The 20,479-nt window shown below is 42.6% G+C and overlaps 1 long non-coding RNA gene across 1 annotated transcript in view; it reads left to right on the forward strand.

Moving 5' to 3' along the window:
- The window catches only part of LOC144366280 (uncharacterized), a 470,215-nt gene extending 463,168 nt beyond the window's left edge, over positions 1–7,047 (forward strand). Inside the window, exon 2 of the long non-coding RNA XR_013425293.1 lies at positions 6,643–7,047. This is a non-coding gene — a long non-coding RNA (uncharacterized LOC144366280). The remainder of the gene's footprint in view (positions 1–6,642) is intronic.
- The last annotated feature ends 13,432 nt before the right edge of the window (positions 7,048–20,479 follow it).

Consider the following 20,479-nt stretch of genomic DNA (forward strand, 5'->3'; position numbering starts at 1 on the left):
TATCTTCCAATATTTAGTAGGTGGTAGTTGGACCAAGCCTCTGAGCACACTGAGTGGGATTCCAGCTTGGGCTGCACCCCCTCCTCTCAGGTGTGGCAAAGGTGAAGCATGATGGTTAGCTGGAGGAAGGAGCAGGGGACACAAACACCCTGGATGAGGTGTGCTCATGAGTTCCCTCCTTACTTCTCTGCTCTCTATGCTGAACTTTAGATGCTCTCCTTAATCCCAAAGCCTCCTCCAGGTTCAGGGGGAAATAACCCATAGTGGGCCTCCCATTGTTTGGTGACTCAACACTTGACCTCCTTGGGGAACATCTACTTTTTTTAGAAGGCACAGGGAGCAGTGCCACAGTAGTGCCTCAGGACTTAGCAGGGGCAGTGGGGCTTCTACTCAGAAGGTAATTTAAGTCACATTCTCTGCAGAGTCCTCTCAGACTGAATAGAAGGATGGCCTGCCCCTCTAGCAGGGAATAAGGGAGGCAAACAAAGAGTTTTCATGAAAGAATGAGGCAATTTTTCAGGAGGAAGTACCACATGGAAGAGAGAAGAAGATGGAGAAAGGCAGAGCAGATGTGGCTGTTAAATTATCTGTCCACAACTGGCCCCATAAGAAAGGCTCAGCCATACAAAAGCCAGCTGGTCTGGCCAGCTCCAGGAGTCCAGGAGGGCCAGAGACTAAGGAGGATCACCTGGGTGTGCTTTTGATAACTGCACATCTGTTAATAAGCAGCTGTGCTGCTGGGAAGATGAGAGGAAGCAGAATTTCTCTGCTCTCAGAATTGAGTACCAGATCAGGTATTTGCTTGAAGCAGAGTGCAATCATTCAGATCTTTGAGGAATCACAAGGCATTATGTTCCAGGTATAGGAACAAAACATGCCCTGTTGGGTGGTTGCTTCAAATACTGAAAAAATAAAGTGGCTTGTTGAGCAAACATTTGGTTTGGCAAGTCCTCTGGCATACCTTGCACAGCTTCGGAAAGCTGTGTCACTTCTGGACTTTCGACAGTTGTATATTTTGAGAGTGGAATAGGTCTAAGGTGTGGCTCTTGGGAGTTGTAACTATAGAAAACAATGAGAAATAAAATAATTAAAATGAAAGACTGAGGTTGTGGCTCAGGGTAGAGCACTTGCCTGGCATGTGTGATGCACTGGATTCAATTCTCAGCACTGCATAAAAATAAATAAAAATAAATGTTCATTGACAACAAAAACAACAAAGTTTTAAAAAATAACTAAAATGGTCTCTTCCCATAAGTGGCCTGAGGTAATATGTAAAAATTGTCTGCTACTCTCTTGACTGCAAAACTCCACAAAATCACCCAAATAAAGAGGTTCAAATCTTCATGTTCACTTTAAGGACACTGAAACTGCACAGGCCATCAAGGGTATGCATGCCACTGAGTACCTGAAAGATGTCACTTTAAAGAAGTAATGTGTGCCATTCTGTGTTACAATGGTGGAATTGGGAGGTGTGCCCAGGCTAAACAGTGGGGCAAGACACAGGGATGGTGGCCCTAAAAGAGTCCTGAATTTTTGTTGCTCATGCTTGGACAGATCCAGGTGAACAAAACACCCAAGATGCACCACGGCACTTACAGAGCTCATGATTGAATTTACCCATATATGAGTTCCCCCTGCTACACCAGAAGAGGAAGTTGCATAGTAGAAAAAGATATTCCAAAAATAAACTAAAGAAACAAGAATGTATGGCATGAGAGTAAGTTCAGCATAAAATAAATGCAAATAAAAGTAAAAATAAAATAAAATAATTAAAATGAAGAAAGTGTTCAGATACTCTTTAGGTATGATTTTTTTTTAACTGAAGAAGGTTAAACAACTGGTAATTGCTTTACTTTTATTATCATGACTAGCCACAGTCCTAATGGTCTTATGGTCTTATCTAAACCTCTTTTGGGGCTCAGAGACTCTACGTTGTACAGAAGTTGAAAATGTCAGATCCACATTCTCCAAGTCTCCCTTGAAGAAAGGCCACAAGCTACCCCCACCCAATGGCATAGCTCAAACTTTCTTTTGGGAGAACACTGCAGGAAGGAGACTGGCAGGTCCCACATGTCTAGCCCAGGCATTGAGGAGTAGGTGTGAGTAGTTATTCATCCATGGTGACTGAAGCATACCTCTGTCAGAGGCTCTTTTCAAACGCTGACCACGCTCCAATTCTGCTTTGCTGTTTGGAACAAAATAACACCACTCCAAGGCCAAGAATGCTTATTGCAAATTCTTCTTGTTCACCTCCCACTCTCTCTTCCTAAGCCCTTCAGCTGATCAGTGTTCTTGGACCAATTCCACCACTGCACTTGAAACAGTGCTACCTCGGCACACATGAACATATCTATTGTTTAATGACTACCAAGAGCTGATCCTGGGGTGGCACAGGGAGATGCCAGAAATATGAGATGAAAGAAGCATGAGGAATCAGGAAAATCACAAAATGAGTGACTTTTACAGAAAAACACAATATTATAAATTATTACTGATTTAGAGATGAGGACTTCATGGTCTGGAACAATAGCATGCTTCACCTGAAGTTTCACTTGAGTGATTTATATAATACTCCACTGCCTCTTTCCTTTCTAGGTGCATTTATGTGGCAAAATAGTAATTCATCATAAATTTCAATGAACATGTCCTGATCATGTGGAATAATTGGAACTCTCATTTGCTGAAGCTACAACCACTTATTAAAACTGTTGACAGTATCTATTAGGCTACACTTTGACACCAAGAAATTCCATTCTTAGTATAACCCACTAGAATATATGTGTGCACAATGTTCAAAGCAGCTTGGTTCAAAAGAAACAAAGATGCTGAAAGTACCTCAATGTCCAGCAGAAAAACAGGAACATTGTAGGATATCAAAGCAATGGAAAATTGTGCAGCAATGACATAAAGTACTGCCACATACCACACACATGGATCTCATCAGAGAAGGAACACATGCAAGCATTTGTATGATGTGTGTATAATTTCAGCTCTATAGTGATCAGAAGTAATCTCTCATGTTAGAAACCAGAACAGTAGTACTTTGTTCTGAGGTTGTCTTTTGCGAATGGCAATGGGCATAGGGGTACTAAAAACATTCTATCCCTTTATGGTTCATCAATTATGTTTACTTTGTAAAATTCATCTGGTTGTTCACTTATGATATGTGTGATTTTCTGTATGTGAGTTATGCTTTAATAAAAGTGTTTATTTTTTTAAAAAAAGAAAGTTTCTAACTGGGTAGGATGTTATATGCCTGTAATATCCATAACTCAGGAGGCTGAGGCAGGAGGATCTCAAGTTTCAGGCCAGTTTCCACAATTTAGTGAGTCCCTGGCCCAAAATTAAAAAAAAAAAAGGACTGGAGACATAGCTCAATGGTAAATTACCTTTGGATTTAATTTCCAGCATCACCTCCTATCCCTCACAAATCTCTGACAACACAGATAAACAAAATTGATTATTTCCAAGGAAACTGAAGCCAAAAAGAGTTAAAAGGCTTATAATACTAGAATAAAAGCAGTTATATTGGTTCTGGATCATTTCCTATGAGGAAAACCCTTTATACAGCTGCTCACAAGAACTTCTCTATATTACAGCATAGTCCAAAAACTTTCAGTTCATGCTGACAATTTCCAATCTCTGCAAAAAATTCAGATCCTTAGTGCAAGCAGGTGGGGAACCAAGCAGAACATTTCAGAAAGAGCTCTACATCAGGGTCAGGGAGTTGTGAAAGTAGATGTGGAGTAAGGCAAAAGGCCAGAATCACTAGCCACACAAGTCCAGGAATTGGGATCAAAAGAGCCAAGGCAGGAGTTGAGACAGTCTAGGGGTGGAATTCAGCTCTTCAAGAGCCCTGAAAGAACTGGGATGGAGAGGAGGACAGCTGGACTTGATCAGAACCCATTGAACTTTATGGTGCCTCAATGTGAGAGTTAAAAAGGAAAGATAAAGGGATAGAACATAGGGCATCCTGTGTAGTTTGAGTCTTTACAGATTAAAAAAATCTAAAAATCTGTGTTCCATTCTAAAAGTGTGTTCCATTTCTTGCTTTCCAAACAATGTCTGGCTTCCTTGGACAAGGCGGGGGATGGGAAATTCTTTATCACACCAACTTCTGAGTTCTCTCCAGGGCTGTGCCTGGGAAGAAATCTGCTGACAGCCAGTCTTCCCACCATTCTTTTCCCAGAATGGATCCCTCTGCCTCAGTAATACCCTTTGCAGGCTCTGCCCCTTGTCCTCAGGGTTGGAACACATTCTGGGAGCTGAACTGGTTGGCTCACCTACTTTGGAGCAAGAGCAGTAACATCTTGTGAGTGTTGAGTAAGGGTTACCCTAGAAGAGGCCTCAGTCTCTCAGAATCTTTGGAGGATTTTTCATGAGCTTTGAAAAGGAACATCTCAGCATCCATATCATTTCTGTTTAGTTCCGTAACCAACTGACGCCAACTAGCCTTCTCCATAACTGTATCAATGTACCTGTGTAGTTGACAGAAACAAACTGCCATGTGTGAATAAAAACAAACAAAAGCAAACAACATAGCAGCAGAGTTAGGGAAATAAAACTGAGGGAAATTGGAAGCAGGCTTACAATTTAAGAAGGCAAGTATTGTCACAGCCTGGGGATTAGAAAATTTGAGGTTTTAGGAGAGCAAAAAAGGGAGAAAATTTCAGAGATGAAAAATTATAGTAATTAGAATTGTTTTCTTTCTCTACAGTATGCACAAAAAGTGTTAAAATAATAGTTCATTTTAAGTAATGGGTGGGACCTTGGGTAAGAGAAGAGAAAAGGATCAGTGCTCAGAGTGGGATTCACAGGGGTGGGTTTCAAGGTTGAGGAAAATGCCACCTTGGGAGCATGATCCTGCCCTTCACAATGAAAAGTAAGCACCACACTATTTGGAAGTCCTTTGTCAGCATTTTTGGGCTATATATGTAGTGCTAAATTGGTGTTTACTTTACATACATGGATTTAGGAAGTAATTCCATGAAGCAAAGGGGCCCATAAAATTATTTTCCCTCATTCAGACTTTGCAAAACAATATAACCTGTTGATCAAAATTCAGAGAGAAGATTGCTTGAGCCTGGGTGTGCCAGGTATGTCTGTGCAAGAGGCACAGTGCTTGACTCCAGAAGTTGCCATTTGCATTGCAGTTGCTGTAAAGGACACTCTGGAGTTGAGCTGTGCCCAACATGCCCATGTGAACATACACTTGACACTGTCAGGAAGTTTTCATAGGTCTCTTCTCAGCCTTCTCTCATGATAGTATTAGAGGGTGGTTTTTCCAAATCTTGCCTCTGACCCCTCCGAAGTTTCTGCCACCTTCCCTCCACCTACCAAGGGATGCTGCATCCTCCCCTTCCCTGTCCCTGCAAAAGTCAGGACTACAAGTTAGAGACCACATCAACTCCCTGCTCTCTCAATTAAAAATGCATCTCTTTCTGGGTCTGCATTTCCCTCTCCCAGCTCAGCTGAAAGGAAAGATGGAATTCCTTGATCCCCACTCAAGCTCCTTATCAGGGCCTTCTCTCAAGCACAGGCTATAGGCCATATACACTCTGGCTTGGGCAAGAGGGCTCCCTTCTGGTTGTGCCCTTCTGCACTGAGAAAGGAGTCTGGAGACAGGGAAGAGTGTCACATGCACCCAGGGTCCCGCTTTGAGAATGTGCTCTAGATACTGAGAACCTCAGAATCTCCTGCCCAAATGGTTCTGTATCCCCTTCAGGGACTCTAAAACCCTTGTTCTGGGTTTGAGGTGCCTGCCCAAAGACATGAAAGGTGGTCAGCAGGAGGCTGTTTGTGAGGCTGGAGGAGAAAATGGATGAAGCTTGAACATGAGGGTTGGATTTCCATGTGTGTGAACATAAGTCCCCTTGTCATTCCCTGAGAAGCAAGGAATGAAAGAGAGGGGGACTGGGGCAAAAATAGCTCTGACTACACTATAATATCCAGAATAGAACTCCAATGAATTTGAGCATTTCTAATCAAACTCTAGCTTTCTGACCTATGAAGGTATGTTTGCCAAGCTAGAAGAGTAGACCACATTTTAGTTTATAGTTTATTAGCTTGATTTGTACATTTAAATATTGAGGCATTCAAGTATCAAGGCCCCCATTTATAATCTTGCCCTAGACCAAACAAATGTTAAGGGCAGGCCTATTTTCAGTCCCTCTCTCTTTCCTGCCTTTAAATATTTCCATGCATCTGTCAGGTGAGAAATAAGCAAGTAACTAAATGATCAAAGACCTATCCATAGCCCTCACTTTCCTGATCTCTCTCTTTCTAAATACAGATTGTTTAACTAAAGAGTAACTCAGCATACTGTCACAGAGGACCTGCAGGGCTCTGAAAACAATGAAGACTGCTTCTGCCTAAGTAATCCTGTGATCCACAGATATTTACCTCACATATATTTTAGTCTGTGATGGAGAAAACATAGACTGTTTTAAGAAGATTATTCAGAGAGGTATCCCCAAAACAAGCACCACACTGACACCCCTGAGAAGGCTGTGACTGACTTCTGAGGGGATCAACTAGCTTCTTGTTGCAGTGGGTTTATCTTGGGTTGCTTATCCCATAGCTTAGAATATGCAATGCACAATGTGCTATTTCTTGCAATGGGTCTGAGTTAGGAGTTTAGAGGGTGTTGAGAGCCACAGCCAAAGGGGCCCCAGCAAACTTCCAGCTGCCAGCAAGCTTCAGACTGCCCCAGCAACATCTAGCTGATTGGCTCCTCTGCGGTGATGTTCATTGGGCTGTTTCCCTGCCCTTCAGACTGCCAGCTGATGATTGGCTCACAGCTGCCCCAGCAACATCTAGCTGATTGGCTCCTCCACGGAGCTGCTCATTGGGTGACTTCTTTGGCTCTGCCCACGCAACCCAGCCAATCGGCCTCAAGAGGAGGAGGATTGTGGGAGGAAAAGGCTGGTGTGGGGGAGAGAGGCTTGTGGAAGCCGGTGGTGGCAGTTGGGCTCTGAGGGTTTTTCCCTGGAGCTGTTTTGTTTGGCGTTTGTAGTTCTAAAAATAAAGTTAGTTTCTTTTTGACAAGTGGCTCCTGATTTGTGCCAAGCCAGACTTCGGCATTCATTAGCCCAATGTCTCCCTCTACGGCATCGTGGGCAAATACCCGGTATTCTACTTGTTTGATACCTAGTTTTGTTAAACCCTCCTCCTATGGGGCAATTCCTTTTAAAATGTCCTGTTTGTTGACAATTGTAGCATGTTCTTGGCCTGGCATCTAAAGCCTGTTTTACTGCAGCTGCCACAATTTGCCCTTGTTCATTAATGTCTCTGGCATCTAAAACCTGTTTTACTGCAGCTGCCACAATTTGCCCTTGTTCATTAATGTCTCTGGCATCTAAAGCCTGTTTTACTGCAGCTGCCACAATTTGCCCTTGTTCATTAATGTCTCTGGCATCTAAAGCTTGTTTTACTGCAGCTGCCACAATTTGCCCTTGTTCATTAATGTCTCTACATAATTTAATATATGTGTTTAAATCTTCATGTTTCCATGGTCTAATGATATCTCTACACCAACGATTCGCTTGGTCATAAGCCAGTTGTTTTATAAATGGCATTGCTTGTTCTGTATTCCCAAAAACTCTGGTAGCTGTTTGAATAAGCCTATCTACAAATTCAGCGTAAGGTTCATTGATGTTGAGAGCCACAGCCAAAGGGGCCCCAGCAAACTTCCAGCTGCCAGCAAGCTTCAGACTGCCCCAGCAACATCTAGCTGATTGGCTCCTCTGCGGTGATGTTCATTGGGCTGTTTCCCTGCCCTTCAGACTGCCAGCTGATGATTGGCTCACAGCTGCCCCAGCAACATCTAGCTGATTGGCTCCTCCACGGAGCTGCTCATTGGGTGACTTCTTTGGCTCTGCCCACGCAACCCAGCCAATCGGCCTCAAGAGGAGGAGGATTGTGGGAGGAAAAGGCTGGTGTGGGGGAGAGAGGCTTGTGGAAGCCGGTGGTGGCAGTTGGGCTCTGAGGGTTTTTCCCTGGAGCTGTTTTGTTTGGCGTTTGTAGTTCTAAAAATAAAGTTAGTTTCTTTTTGACAAGTGGCTCCTGATTTGTGCCAAGCCAGACTTCGGCATTCATTAGCCCAATGTCTCCCTCTACGGCATCGTGGGCAAATACCCGGTATTCTACTTGTTTGATACCTAGTTTTGTTAAACCCTCCTCCTATGGGGCAATTCCTTTTAAAATGTCCTGTTTGTTGACAATTGTAGCATGTTCTTGGCCTGGCATCTAAAGCCTGTTTTACTGCAGCTGCCACAATTTGCCCTTGTTCATTAATGTCTCTGGCATCTAAAACCTGTTTTACTGCAGCTGCCACAATTTGCCCTTGTTCATTAATGTCTCTGGCATCTAAAGCCTGTTTTACTGCAGCTGCCACAATTTGCCCTTGTTCATTAATGTCTCTGGCATCTAAAGCTTGTTTTACTGCAGCTGCCACAATTTGCCCTTGTTCATTAATGTCTCTACATAATTTAATATATGTGTTTAAATCTTCATGTTTCCATGGTCTAATGATATCTCTACACCAACGATTCGCTTGGTCATAAGCCAGTTGTTTTATAAATGGCATTGCTTGTTCTGTATTCCCAAAAACTCTGGTAGCTGTTTGAATAAGCCTATCTACAAATTCAGCGTAAGGTTCATTAGCTCCTTGTATTATCTTAGATAATTGACCTTGTAAACCTCCAGGTTCTTGTAAAGACTTCCATGCCCTAACTGCATCTACAGCAATTTGTAAATATACACCAGGATCATATGCAAGTTGTTGCTGCCGATCCTCATAAGGTCCCTTTCCTAACAACATATCTAGATTTCTCTGAGGATAACCAGCTGCTGCATTTCGACTAGCCGTCTCCTTGCAAAATTCCTCATTGGCAACCTTCCATAACAGGTATTGTCCTCCATTTAGCACAGCTTTACACAAACTAGCCCAATCTGCTGGCGTCATGCTTAAGTTGGTAATGGATTCGACCAAGCTTACAGTGAAGGGTGCTTGAGGACCATAGGTTGCTACAGCCTCTTTTAGCTCCTTCACTGATTTGAAATTTAAACCCTGGTAAGTTCGCTGCCCTCCTACCTCAAATACAGGGCATACTTGAGATCCTGTCTCAGGATCCAAACTATCAACTGCGGGGGTTGGGAGTCTCTTAGCATATGGAGGTGGTGCTGTTGATTGGACACTTATGCCCTCTGGTGATAGAGTGCTGTTAGTAGCAGTCTCCTGTAGAGGTGGTGCTGTTGGTTGGACACTTACGCTCTCTAACAAAAGGGTCTTATTAGCAGTCACCTGTTTTAACTTTTCCCCTGATAGATTTTTCTGCTCTAAACTTCCTTCCTCTGTCTCACTATCTCGAAAGACCTTCTCTTTTACTTGAATCTTTTCCTCTTTCTGACTAGCTCGAGCTTTTACTTGAATCTTTTCCTCTGTCTGACTAACTTGAGAGACTTCCTCTTCTACTTGAATCAATATGTCTTCTTCTTCCTCTACCTCTGTCTGAACTGAAGGCTTTGGACTAAGCAAACTAGATACCAACGTCCACAATGACAATGTGCCAACTGGCAGAGTCCCTGGGTTGTTCTTTTCTATTCTTTTTAAATCTTCACCATGATGGTTCCATTGTGATATATCTAACAACCCCTCCTTAAAAAGCCATGGGCTATATTCTTGTATTACATCAACGTATGCCCTGACTGCTCTTGGTTTTACTGGGAAGCTTCCTTCCTCTAACAATTTACTTAACACTCTTTCGGTTTGTTTTTTACTAATTGCTGATCCCGTATTTCTACTATAATACAACCCAACAAGATGACGCCAAACAAAACCGAGACAGAATCCAATAAAAAGGGAACCACACAAAATCATTATAACAGCCTTTCTATCCTCCTGACATATGCATCCGTCCTTTCTCCCTATCTGTTCCTCAAACGCAAATAGTTTTTCCCCAGATGTGAGTGGTTTTTCTTCCCTCTCACTCATCTCCAGGGACAGGCAAGTTAAAACAAAAATGAAGCAAAACAAAAGAGGAATCTTAGAATGGCTCCCCATCCTCTCGCCCTGCCCTCAGGGGCGAGCAGTTTACTTACCCTCAGTTGCTCCCCGTGCGAGCCACCAAATGCTTCTTTTCTTGTCAAAAAGAAACTAACTTTATTTTTAGAACTACAAACGCCAAACAAAACAGCTCCAGGGAAAAACCCTCAGAGCCCAACTGCCACCACCGGCTTCCACAAGCCTCTCTCCCCCACACCAGCCTTTTCCTCCCACAATCCTCCTCCTCTTGAGGCCGATTGGCTGGGTTGCGTGGGCAGAGCCAAAGAAGTCACCCAATGAGCAGCTCCGTGGAGGAGCCAATCAGCTAGATGTTGCTGGGGCAGCTGTGAGCCAATCATCAGCTGGCAGTCTGAAGGGCAGGGAAACAGCCCAATGAACATCACCGCAGAGGAGCCAATCAGCTAGATGTTGCTGGGGCAGTCTGAAGCTTGCTGGCAGCTGGAAGTTTGCTGGGGCCCCTTTGGCTGTGGCTCTCAACAAGAGGGCCTTGACCAAGCTTCAAGGTTTTCCCCCCATAATCAAGAAGTCTCATATTACTGGAACAGCCATTTTTCATGTGGTAAGCAGTTATCATATTATTCCAGAGAAGAGGCACAATGTGCTTTCTATCCAGCAGCCCAATGATCCCAAACATCTACCCTGTTTCCTGAGATTCTTGAGAAACAACAAACAAGGCACTCTATGTCTCAGATGATACTGGGTAGCTTAACAAGTAGATTTTTCATGTATCATCCTTAAGTCTTAACTGAGATAAAGACTTTGGCTGAGACTGCGTAACTGATGCACCTCAGTAATGTCACCTACATCCTAAGGAGGCTCCAGGAAACTTTGGCAAAGGAAGCATAGCACTGGTGAAGGACTCAGGTGCTTGCTGAAGGGAAAGTATACAGAAGAGCTTACACTACTGCAGAAGTGAGACATGCCTTGCAAGTTCTCAGGCATAACTTGGGAAGGAATTTGGAGGAGGCTTAGGTCCTGTTTCAATATGCTAGCTAGCAGAATAGGGGTCATCAGTGCTAATTAATCTATAGCTATGCATTTGGAAACACATAAATTACAAATGCCTCAAGATATATGAAGTTCCCTTTTGTGTGAACACTGGGCAGTGACTGGAGCTACCAAGGTAGATATGGATCAGGTTTCTTGCCAGCTCAAAGCCTTTCCTACCTTGCATGGATGTCCTCCAGCATTTCTCTCATGCTATTTCCTGCTACCATCTCTTGGTGCTCTGCCACTCAATCCTTGATGACTCTGGCAACTGTCCACAGGGAGTTTATATCCAGTGACGAAGACAAACAAATGCCTCTCTTTCCATACAAATTGGAGGCTCCTGAAAGCAGGAACTAAGAACAGTCCATCATCTTCATCCTCAGTAATTAATATATAAAAGGCAATAAAGGAATACTGGATAACTGCGAATGATGGGAACATGGAACAGAACCAAAGGGATTTTAAAAGGATATAAACATTGCATATCAACCAAGACAGAAAGGGTAAGTGGAAATTAATGAGACTATAGGAGGATGGTGTTTGGAGAAAAGGAGTTTCCATGCTGGAGCAATGAGTCTCTAGCCCCTAAGTGATGAAGGTGCACAGATAGTTGTTGGAATTGACAAAAGTGAAAACTGAGACTTGGAGTGAAGGTGAGGCTGGAGAGATGGCAAGCCTCTGAAGGCCTTTAAAACCATGTTGTGTAAATTGGGATTCATTCTAGGGTCTGTATTAAGCCACTGAAGTGTTTAAAGCAAGGGGACATTATCTGAAAACTGCAGTACCTTCAAAGAGATCATCTGGATCAACAGTGGAAGCAGGAAAACAACTCATAAGGCAATGTGCAAGTCCAGGAGAGACAGATGATGGTGGCCAGAACAAGGTTATTGTGTGTAGGGAATATGAAAAAGAGGAAACAAGCATGACTCCCAGCTTTTCAGTTTGAACAACTAGTAGATTATTGAGAAATTTGCTGACATAGGAAACACTGAAGGAGATAAGAAAGGATGATGAATTCTGTTTTTTCATGCTGAGTACAAAATGCCTGTAAGTATTTTCATCTATTATATATATATATATGATTGAAATGGGAAATTTTATATCTGGAAACATATCTTTGGAGAATGAATCAGGAAGGAGCTCTATTAGATAGTAATTTAGGCACCAAGAGTTAGTAAATGTCTGAAGAGAATTCAGAATAAGAAGGACAGGGTTTCTTGGACATCAGGAAACTCTCATGTGTAAAGACTTAGCAGGAAGAGCCTAGTTTAAAGAGGGCTTCTCATGAGAACATCTGGGAAACTTTTAAAATATGTGAGGACGAGATTATGCAATATATATTTTGAAAAGCCTGTAATAGCATTAGAAACCATATGGTAAAAGAAGAGGACTATCAAAGAGGTAACCAGTGGTTGGGGAATGGATGGTAGTGTTTCAGATATGAAGGGGAGAATTTCAAAAAGAAAGCAATCTTTTAAAAGCAGGATTGACTTTAGTAACAGGAAGTGAAATGATTATGCATCCACTTGGCTGTCTCCTTAAAAGAAGGAAATTATTATTTGAACTCAATTAACATTACATAATGGAGCCTAGCAAAGCACCCTGTGCTCAGTGTCCTCAGACACATGGAGAAAACAGAGATGGGAAGGAGAGGAGAAGGAAGATGCTTTAGATGGCAGAAATTGTCTCATTGGAAGCAGAATTAGAACTGAGACAAAACAGATGGTAGTGAGGCAAGCAGCTAAGCATTCCTAGGAGAGGAAATAATGAAAACAAAAGTATGAGTTAAGAGAACAATGTACAGTCTAGGAAAAAGAGTTAGTTACTTGCCTGGAGCAAAAGGCATTAAGTGTTAAAAATGAGGGTAGTGTCCAAGTTATTTAGGACCTTATATAGAAAGCCTAAATTTATTTATTTTTTTATTTTCATGGTATAAGCAACCCAAGGAATATAATAAAATAAGTGCTACAATTACATTTGTGACTTGGAAAGCCCATTTCTCAGTCAGCGGGGAGGATGGTCTGGGTTGGGGATGGATAAAGAAAAGATAGAGATCCAAATCCCACTGGGATACTCTTGCAAGGATCCAGACATAAGAGATGGGTTCCCCAGGGTAAGAGCAGTGAAGAAGAGAGAAGTGATTGAAATGGGAGGTGGGTAGGATACTAGAAGTTTGATTAGGTGACTGGCTGGTTGAAGGAATCAGTCCTTAAAATGAGGAAAAAAGAAAAAATAGATTTAGGGGAGGATGGGGGTGGAGATTCCGTATAGCAGAGAACATTGTGACACTGGTAGGTTATTCTCTTCTCCAAAAGAGAAAAATACCAGTAACAAAATTGTTTCCTTAACTGCTCTTTTACCTGAAAGTCATTCTATAGCATTCTCCTTTCAAATATCAGTTTCCAACTAGTCACTGCATGAAGTTCATTCATTTATTATTTATTTCATTAAAACATAATTACAATGCACCAATAACTTTAAAGTTACTGTAATTGTGAACAGACAAGTAACACATAACTTGCCCTCTCTTCAGAGATGACATTCTAGTTGGACCCAAAAGTTATAACAAGTCATGTAGTTTGAGGCCATAAAGGTTCTAAAGAAGTAAGGGGCAGAACAAAACAAAAAAAAACGAGGTGTGGCACAGAGGTTAACAAATAGAGTTTAGCAGATCTGTGACCTCCCTAAACTTTGTATGTAAAATTCATTTGGTAAGAGGAGTAAAGAAAAAGAAGGAAGGGTAGTATGCTCAAAGAGGTCTCTGACCCTTAAAAGGTTAAGAAACACTCTATCTTTCAAGTTCATTTGAGTACTATTGAAATACTTTTTCAGCATGGAAAGGTAGAGACCAAGGAGAAGCTAACAGCTTGGCAATCTGTCTATTCCCTGATAATGGACTATATTGTCTTTTATTTTTATTTTTGTGGTACTGGGGACTGAACTATTAGGCAAGCACTCTACCACTGTCTACACCCTCAACCTTTAATTACCTTCATTCTTACAAACATCAAAAGTGACTAATCTTCTGACTTAGTGTGAGAAAAGGCAACATGATCATTAATTCTAAAAGCATAGTTATTTTAAAAGATAAGATGTTCATTGGGGATTTCCAGGCACGTGAGCCAACTCCCAGGGCACCACCTGGCTGACACCTTCCCGCTCCAATCTCCGCCTTTTATAATCCACCCAGAGAAGACAAGAAAAGCTGTGGGAGTCCAGACAAGGTTTACCAGCATCGAGATGGAAGTAATGACAAGCAGAAAGTTCCAGAGCCAGCCTCTGGAAAGCAGGAGGGGGAAGCAGGAGAATGACTGGGTAGGATGGCGGCACAAATTCCAATTGTGGCAGTCACTTCCACCCCCTGGATAGCCCAAAACAAAAAGAAGAGGCCAGCTAGCCCTTCCTACAAAGGCAGCAGCAGAGGGGGCTATGGCGTCAGTAAAAAGAAAAAGGTCTACTTGGCGCCTGTGCGGGCGACAATGACACAGCACATGTGCATGGCTTACAATGAGAGAACACAGGCGCATGGCGGGCTGGGCATTGTGGGCATGCACCGTGTTGGGCTATGGTCCTGCTGGCTGAAGTAGAGACTGGTTGGTGGTGTAAATGAGTATTTCCCCTCCCTCTTAGTTACACTTCAGCTTTGGTTAGACTCACCACCTACCTTGTATTGTGAGGCGAGAAGAGGAGATGAGTGGTTATTACAAATTTAGAACAAGGACTGCCCATTCCTATCGAGGTAGCACTTCCCATGAGGTGCATGACTTAGAACTTGAGTGTCTTTGAAAGGTAGAGGGTCTCCCCTTGGTGCATCCTACAGACATTTGCTGAGTGTCTTAGATGCAGAGCGCCTTGTCCTACATGGATGAATATAGAGAGGCATTGATAACATATGATTTCCTCATTTATGAAATTTTTAATTTCCTCATTATGATACCAGAGCACAGACAGGCTTAAAACATCCTTTGTGTTTTCAAATATAATATAAATGAAATCATACAGAATATTCTTTTGTGACCCTCTAGGTTCCTTTCTGGAAAAGTCTTGAGACTTTTTTAGTGTGTGTGTGGAAAAGTCTGTATGAGACTTAAGTACATCTGTCATCTTGTATAAACATTAACTACTGGTGGACCTTTGAGTTAATTTGGCTCTGATCCAGGCGTGCTCCACTTGTGCATATTCTTTATTGGAGTCTTTTCTGAGATCTACATGAATAATTTCTCCCAATATGCCTATGATTTTGATATTCAGTTATGCCAGGGCCAAGAAATGTAGTCATTACATTTTGGGAGGAATGATTATTTGACCCTAAAAGTAGCATTGATCACCTCCCACCATAGTAATCTTCAGAGAATGACCAAATGACTTCAGGATGCTGGAAATAGGAAGGAAAACAACTTGGCTTCTGTCTCTGGCAACAAGTCTTAAATTTTTGTCCTGCTGTAATTCCTTGATCCACAGCCATTAACACAGTACTTTCTTGAGAACTGCCTGGACGTTTTCTAGACGTGATCCTCATCTGTGCTGCTTGCTCAGCCTTCTGTTATATTTCAGTTCAGTTCAGTCAGCAAGTGTTTAATAGTATTGTGTTCCTGCTATGTCCCCAGAAGTATCCTTAAGATATTTTAAAGTATTATATCCTGTTCCCTCCCTTCCAAAAGCTTCTCAGACCAAGAGAATGACAGATATATATACTATTAGTTTTCTGTTGTTGCTGTTATAAATTACCACAAGTATCTTAAATAACTCATCAGATGAGAAGGTCAACCCACAGAAAACTGCTTTCTGAGAGTGGAGTGTTGGGGAGAAAAAAAAAGCTTTATGCAGTGGCCAAAAAAATGGGAAGAGGGCGCTTTGCCCACAAATAAGCTTCTGGACTCTAGCAGGTGGTTGAAGATTACAGGTCTAGGATAGGAATGGTGAGAGAGAGACTAATAAAAGGAAGGAATATCCGTGTCTTTTTTGGGACTAGGTAGTGATCATCCAGGAACTTGCATGCTACCTTTTTCCACTAATTCCATGATCTGATGTGTCTGGGCATGGCAGCTGGCAGGTGTCTTTAGTTTTAAGTTTTAAGTGGGAAGAAACTAGGAAGGTAGGTCTTGTCATATGAATCCTATATTATAGTTTGGGACAAAACATTTCTCAAATGTTCAACAGGTTTACTTGTGGAGCTGAATAGAATCTGACCCAAAAGTTAATACAACAAAGGAGATACACGTAATATAAAGATAGAGATGCCAACATTAAGTCACCCATGGGACATCTGCAGGCCCAAGTGAATAGTTAGTGCCTTCAGCAAAAGTGGTCTTTAGTTCCCTAAAGAGAAATGTAGGCAACAGTTATCATCATAGTCCACATGTCAGAGGTATTATCTACAACAAAGCTAGTGGAAGACTAATAATTTATTACTAGCTATATGATCTCCAAAATTAGTAATTTCAAGTCAATAAATAGCAAGTGAAGCTACAGGATTTGTTTAAGCTTTCTTTGGTAACACTTTCATTAGCTCATGGTTCTATAGATCAGAAGTTCTAATTTAACGTGACTGGTTGTTCTCTGCTCTGGGTATTATGAAGCTGAAATTCAAATGTTTGTTGGGCTTTCTTATCTAAAGGTCCTGGGGGCATTCAACCTCATTCAGATTGTTGGCGGAATTCAATTATTTGGGGGCAGTAGGGCTTTGGGTCCCTATCTTCTTGCTGGCAGTCAGCTGCTGCCTATATTCCTGGGCACATGGCTTCCTTCATCTCACAACTGGCTATGGAGAATCTCCCTTTATCCATTCCTTCTCAAGCTTCAAATATCTCTGACTTGTTTATCTCTGGATTTTGATTTAAAGGATTTATGTGATTAGCACAAGCCTGCTGAGGTAATCGCCTTAAACAAGGTCAGCTAATTTCGGACCTTAATTACATCTGCAAATCTCCTTCACCATAGTAACTAGATAAGGGTTTCTTCACCATAGTAACTTGAATAACTGGGATAAAGTGCTTGTATACCTGGAACCATGCTACAATTCTACCTATCATCTACATGGGTAAATATAAATAATAATAATAATAATAATAATAATAATAATAATAATAATAATAATAGTAATTCACCCATGGGTGCCCATGCCGGAATCCAGACACATTCTGCTGGTAGCCAGGCTGCAAGGCCCACTGGAGCATGTAGTCCATTGGTTTCTGCCTTTGTAGCTGCCACCCAGAAGCCAGGGCCTGTGGCAAGTGTTTGTTCCAAGAACAAGCAGCCCCAGTCAACGCAGAACAATCAAGGTTAATCCTGCTCAAGCCTGCTACTATTAGTGACACCAAATGTAATTTGTCCCTAGGTCTTATATCTCCAATGAAAGTAATGAACATTTGCCCAAAAATTATAGGGAACCCCCAAATTAGAGAGCACCATGGAACATGTTTGGGACAGAAAACCTATACTATCCCTAGCCAGAGCACCACTACTCCACCCAAGAAACACAAGACAAAGAGTAAACAGGGGTAAGGAATCACTGGTGCTCCTACCCTGAGTATCATTCCTCCAATGTATGCCCACCCAGAAACCCCTAAGCTCACCTCAGTGGACCAGCACCACCCTCAAAAATACTACCTCTAATTGCTCCTCAGTCCCTGTGACATCAGTGGGATCTGAAAGCCAGACTCACTCTCTGACCTCATATCTCCCTTTGGGGCCATGTGTATTTCTCCCGAAGAGGAGGGACCCCAAGAAACAGACAGCAACATGGGGCAAGCTTGAAACAGATCACCTCCAATGTCCCTAGTTAGAGCACCACAATGGGGACCAAGGGATACAAAGCAAAGTGCAAACCAGTACAAGCAACCACTGGTATTCCTATAGTCATCCCCCAAATCCTGCCCAATCAGAAATCTTTAAGTTCTTCTGGGGGAACTAACCCCACATCCAGAAAGGCCACCTCTACTTGCAAGTTGGTTCCCGTGCCATCAATGAAATCTGAAGGCCCAGGCTAGCTCCAGGATCTCAAATATGCTTTTGGGGCCATGTGCATCTCTTCTAAACTGGAAGCACAAGGCAGCACTAATAGGCCACCTGGACCCTCAATGCCTAAACCTCCATAAACTGTATAATCCCCATGGTGAACATCTTACATGGGACAATGAACAACTCTGTTTATGAAGCCACAGGGCCACTCCTTTAAGTGCCAAATACACCCTCCCTTGCAGAAACCCCAAGTCCAGCTTGGGGCACCAACAGCACCATAAACAAGCCTGCATATATCTAAATAGATGTCCTGACCTCTCACCCTGGTAGCTCTGCCTCTCATGGGTGCAGAGGGAAGAGGAACCTGGCATTCAGGGCCTCATCTTCACTGTCCAGGGATTTCCTGGGACCAGGAGCACTGGGGGGGGGGAGCCTCCAGATCTTCCCCCTCCAAGTAAGAACACACTCTTGTGGGGTCCAGGAAGAAAATGCTGCCCTAAGCCAATACTCACCTTCTTCCTTGCAGGACCTTGTGTGATCTCTGTTTTGATGCATGCCACAGGTATTTCCCTGACCTGTGAAATCCTAGGGCAAATGAGAGGTCAAATGACACAGCATCACCTTCCCAACTACTCCCTAGTCAACTTGCCCTAAAAGCTGTCTAGTAGGAGGCTGGGGTCTTATTTAGACTCATTGGTTGGGTCCTCACCACTATAGATACAGGTCTTCAGCCTGGCTCTTCCTGATTTCCTTGTGGTTTGAAACTCTTTGGGGTTCTTTGGACTTCAGCCATTTGCTTCATCTGAAAAAGTGAAAGTGATCAGGTTTGGGGTAGTGAAGAGTGAAAAGAGATGGAAGGTACACAGAGGAAGCATGCTTTTGGGCAGCTCTCTGTTGTTCTTATTAAGTCTGGTCAATTCTATCCCCATACTATCATATACTATGATATCAAGAGAAAACAAAAACAAATTGCAAACAAACATGTAAGAAAAAAAATTTAGCGTAACTGGGGAGAATTTTTGCTTATTGTTCAGCCTGTAGCTCTGAAGCTGTAAGCAAGAAAAAGATGACTGCCTACTGGAACACAACATGGAGTAGGTATCTGCTAGACAAGTAGGCATGAGCCAACAAATGACTATTTTATAGCTCAAATTTTGGGCAGAGTTCAGAAAGTAGAATGGAATGCCACGTTTCAATCTTTTCCCATTTTTACACAATCAAGACACTTCTCATGGTTCAAAGGCAATGGGCAACAGAAAAGAGACTTCTGCTGGATGAAAGCAGAGATGTCCAAGAGGAAGATAGAATGATGGTAATTGTTTTAAACGCTGATGCTCCCCAGGTCCCAACCATCCTCCACTCCTCTCTGTTGGGCCTCAGCCAGCCCTTTCTCCACTCGATGGAGCCACTGGGCATCCTATTGCCTCCCCCACAGGATGGAATCTGGAATGCTCTGCCCTTTGAAGACTTGTCAAGGTGCTCAATTTGGCCATGCCACCTACCTCCGTGGGGCAGGGCCATCCCTACCAGACAATACCCAATGGGAAGAATTTCAAAAGTCAGCCACTTGCTTTTCCTCAACCTATAACCTCTTTCTTCTGGTCTGCTAAAACATAAAGAATCAACTTTTTTAACCATGGTGACCCTGAGAAATGATGGAACCCTTTTGAAGCATATTTGCCTCCTGCTCTCCAACTTATATCTCACAACCTGCTGACCAGGATCATCTCTTTAATAAGCCCAATAGAGAATCTCATCCTTCACCAGCCTGACAGCCCAAACACTCCCCATTCCAGCTGGAGATTCCATTAAGACATAAGTTTAAGCAGACTGTGCCTTTTACAGGAGAAGCAGAAAAGCCCCAGGAGCAGACTCTCCTGCAGCCCCTGAATGCCACTTAGGAGACCTGCACTTCACTCACCACTGTCTCCTTTCTCCACAATGCCTGGTTCCACTCCTGGGAAGGGATGTCCATTTCACATTGTTTTGCTCCTAGTTGTTGTGGCTCTGTCATAGTCAGGTTTTGAATCAGGGTCCCACTGGAGTTGGAGACTGAGTTTAGACTTCCTTCCACTTAATGGTTATGGAATAAAAAACGGGGGAATTGGTGAAGTCCATCCCCTTCTCATTGTCTTGACAAGGTCACAGTGAAGATAAGTGCTGGCAATGCCTTGGCAGATTTATTAACCAGACCCCAAATTCTTACTGTTCAGGAAGCTACAGCTAGTCATGCTTTACATCATCAAAATGCTTCTGCCCTTCGACAGCAATTTCATATCCCTAGGGAATCAGCTAGAACTGTTGTTAGAATTTGTCAAACCTGTTCATCATTATTGCCAGCTTTACCTATGGGGGTTAAGCCTCTTGGTTTAAGACCTAATGATTTATGGCAAATGGATGTTACTCATATTCCTTCATTTGGAAAGTTATGTTCATGTTGTTGTTGATACTTTCTCTCATGTG

This window comes from Ictidomys tridecemlineatus, chromosome 8, assembly GCF_052094955.1.
Source record: "Ictidomys tridecemlineatus isolate mIctTri1 chromosome 8, mIctTri1.hap1, whole genome shotgun sequence".
Taxonomy (NCBI): domain Eukaryota; kingdom Metazoa; phylum Chordata; class Mammalia; order Rodentia; family Sciuridae; genus Ictidomys; species Ictidomys tridecemlineatus.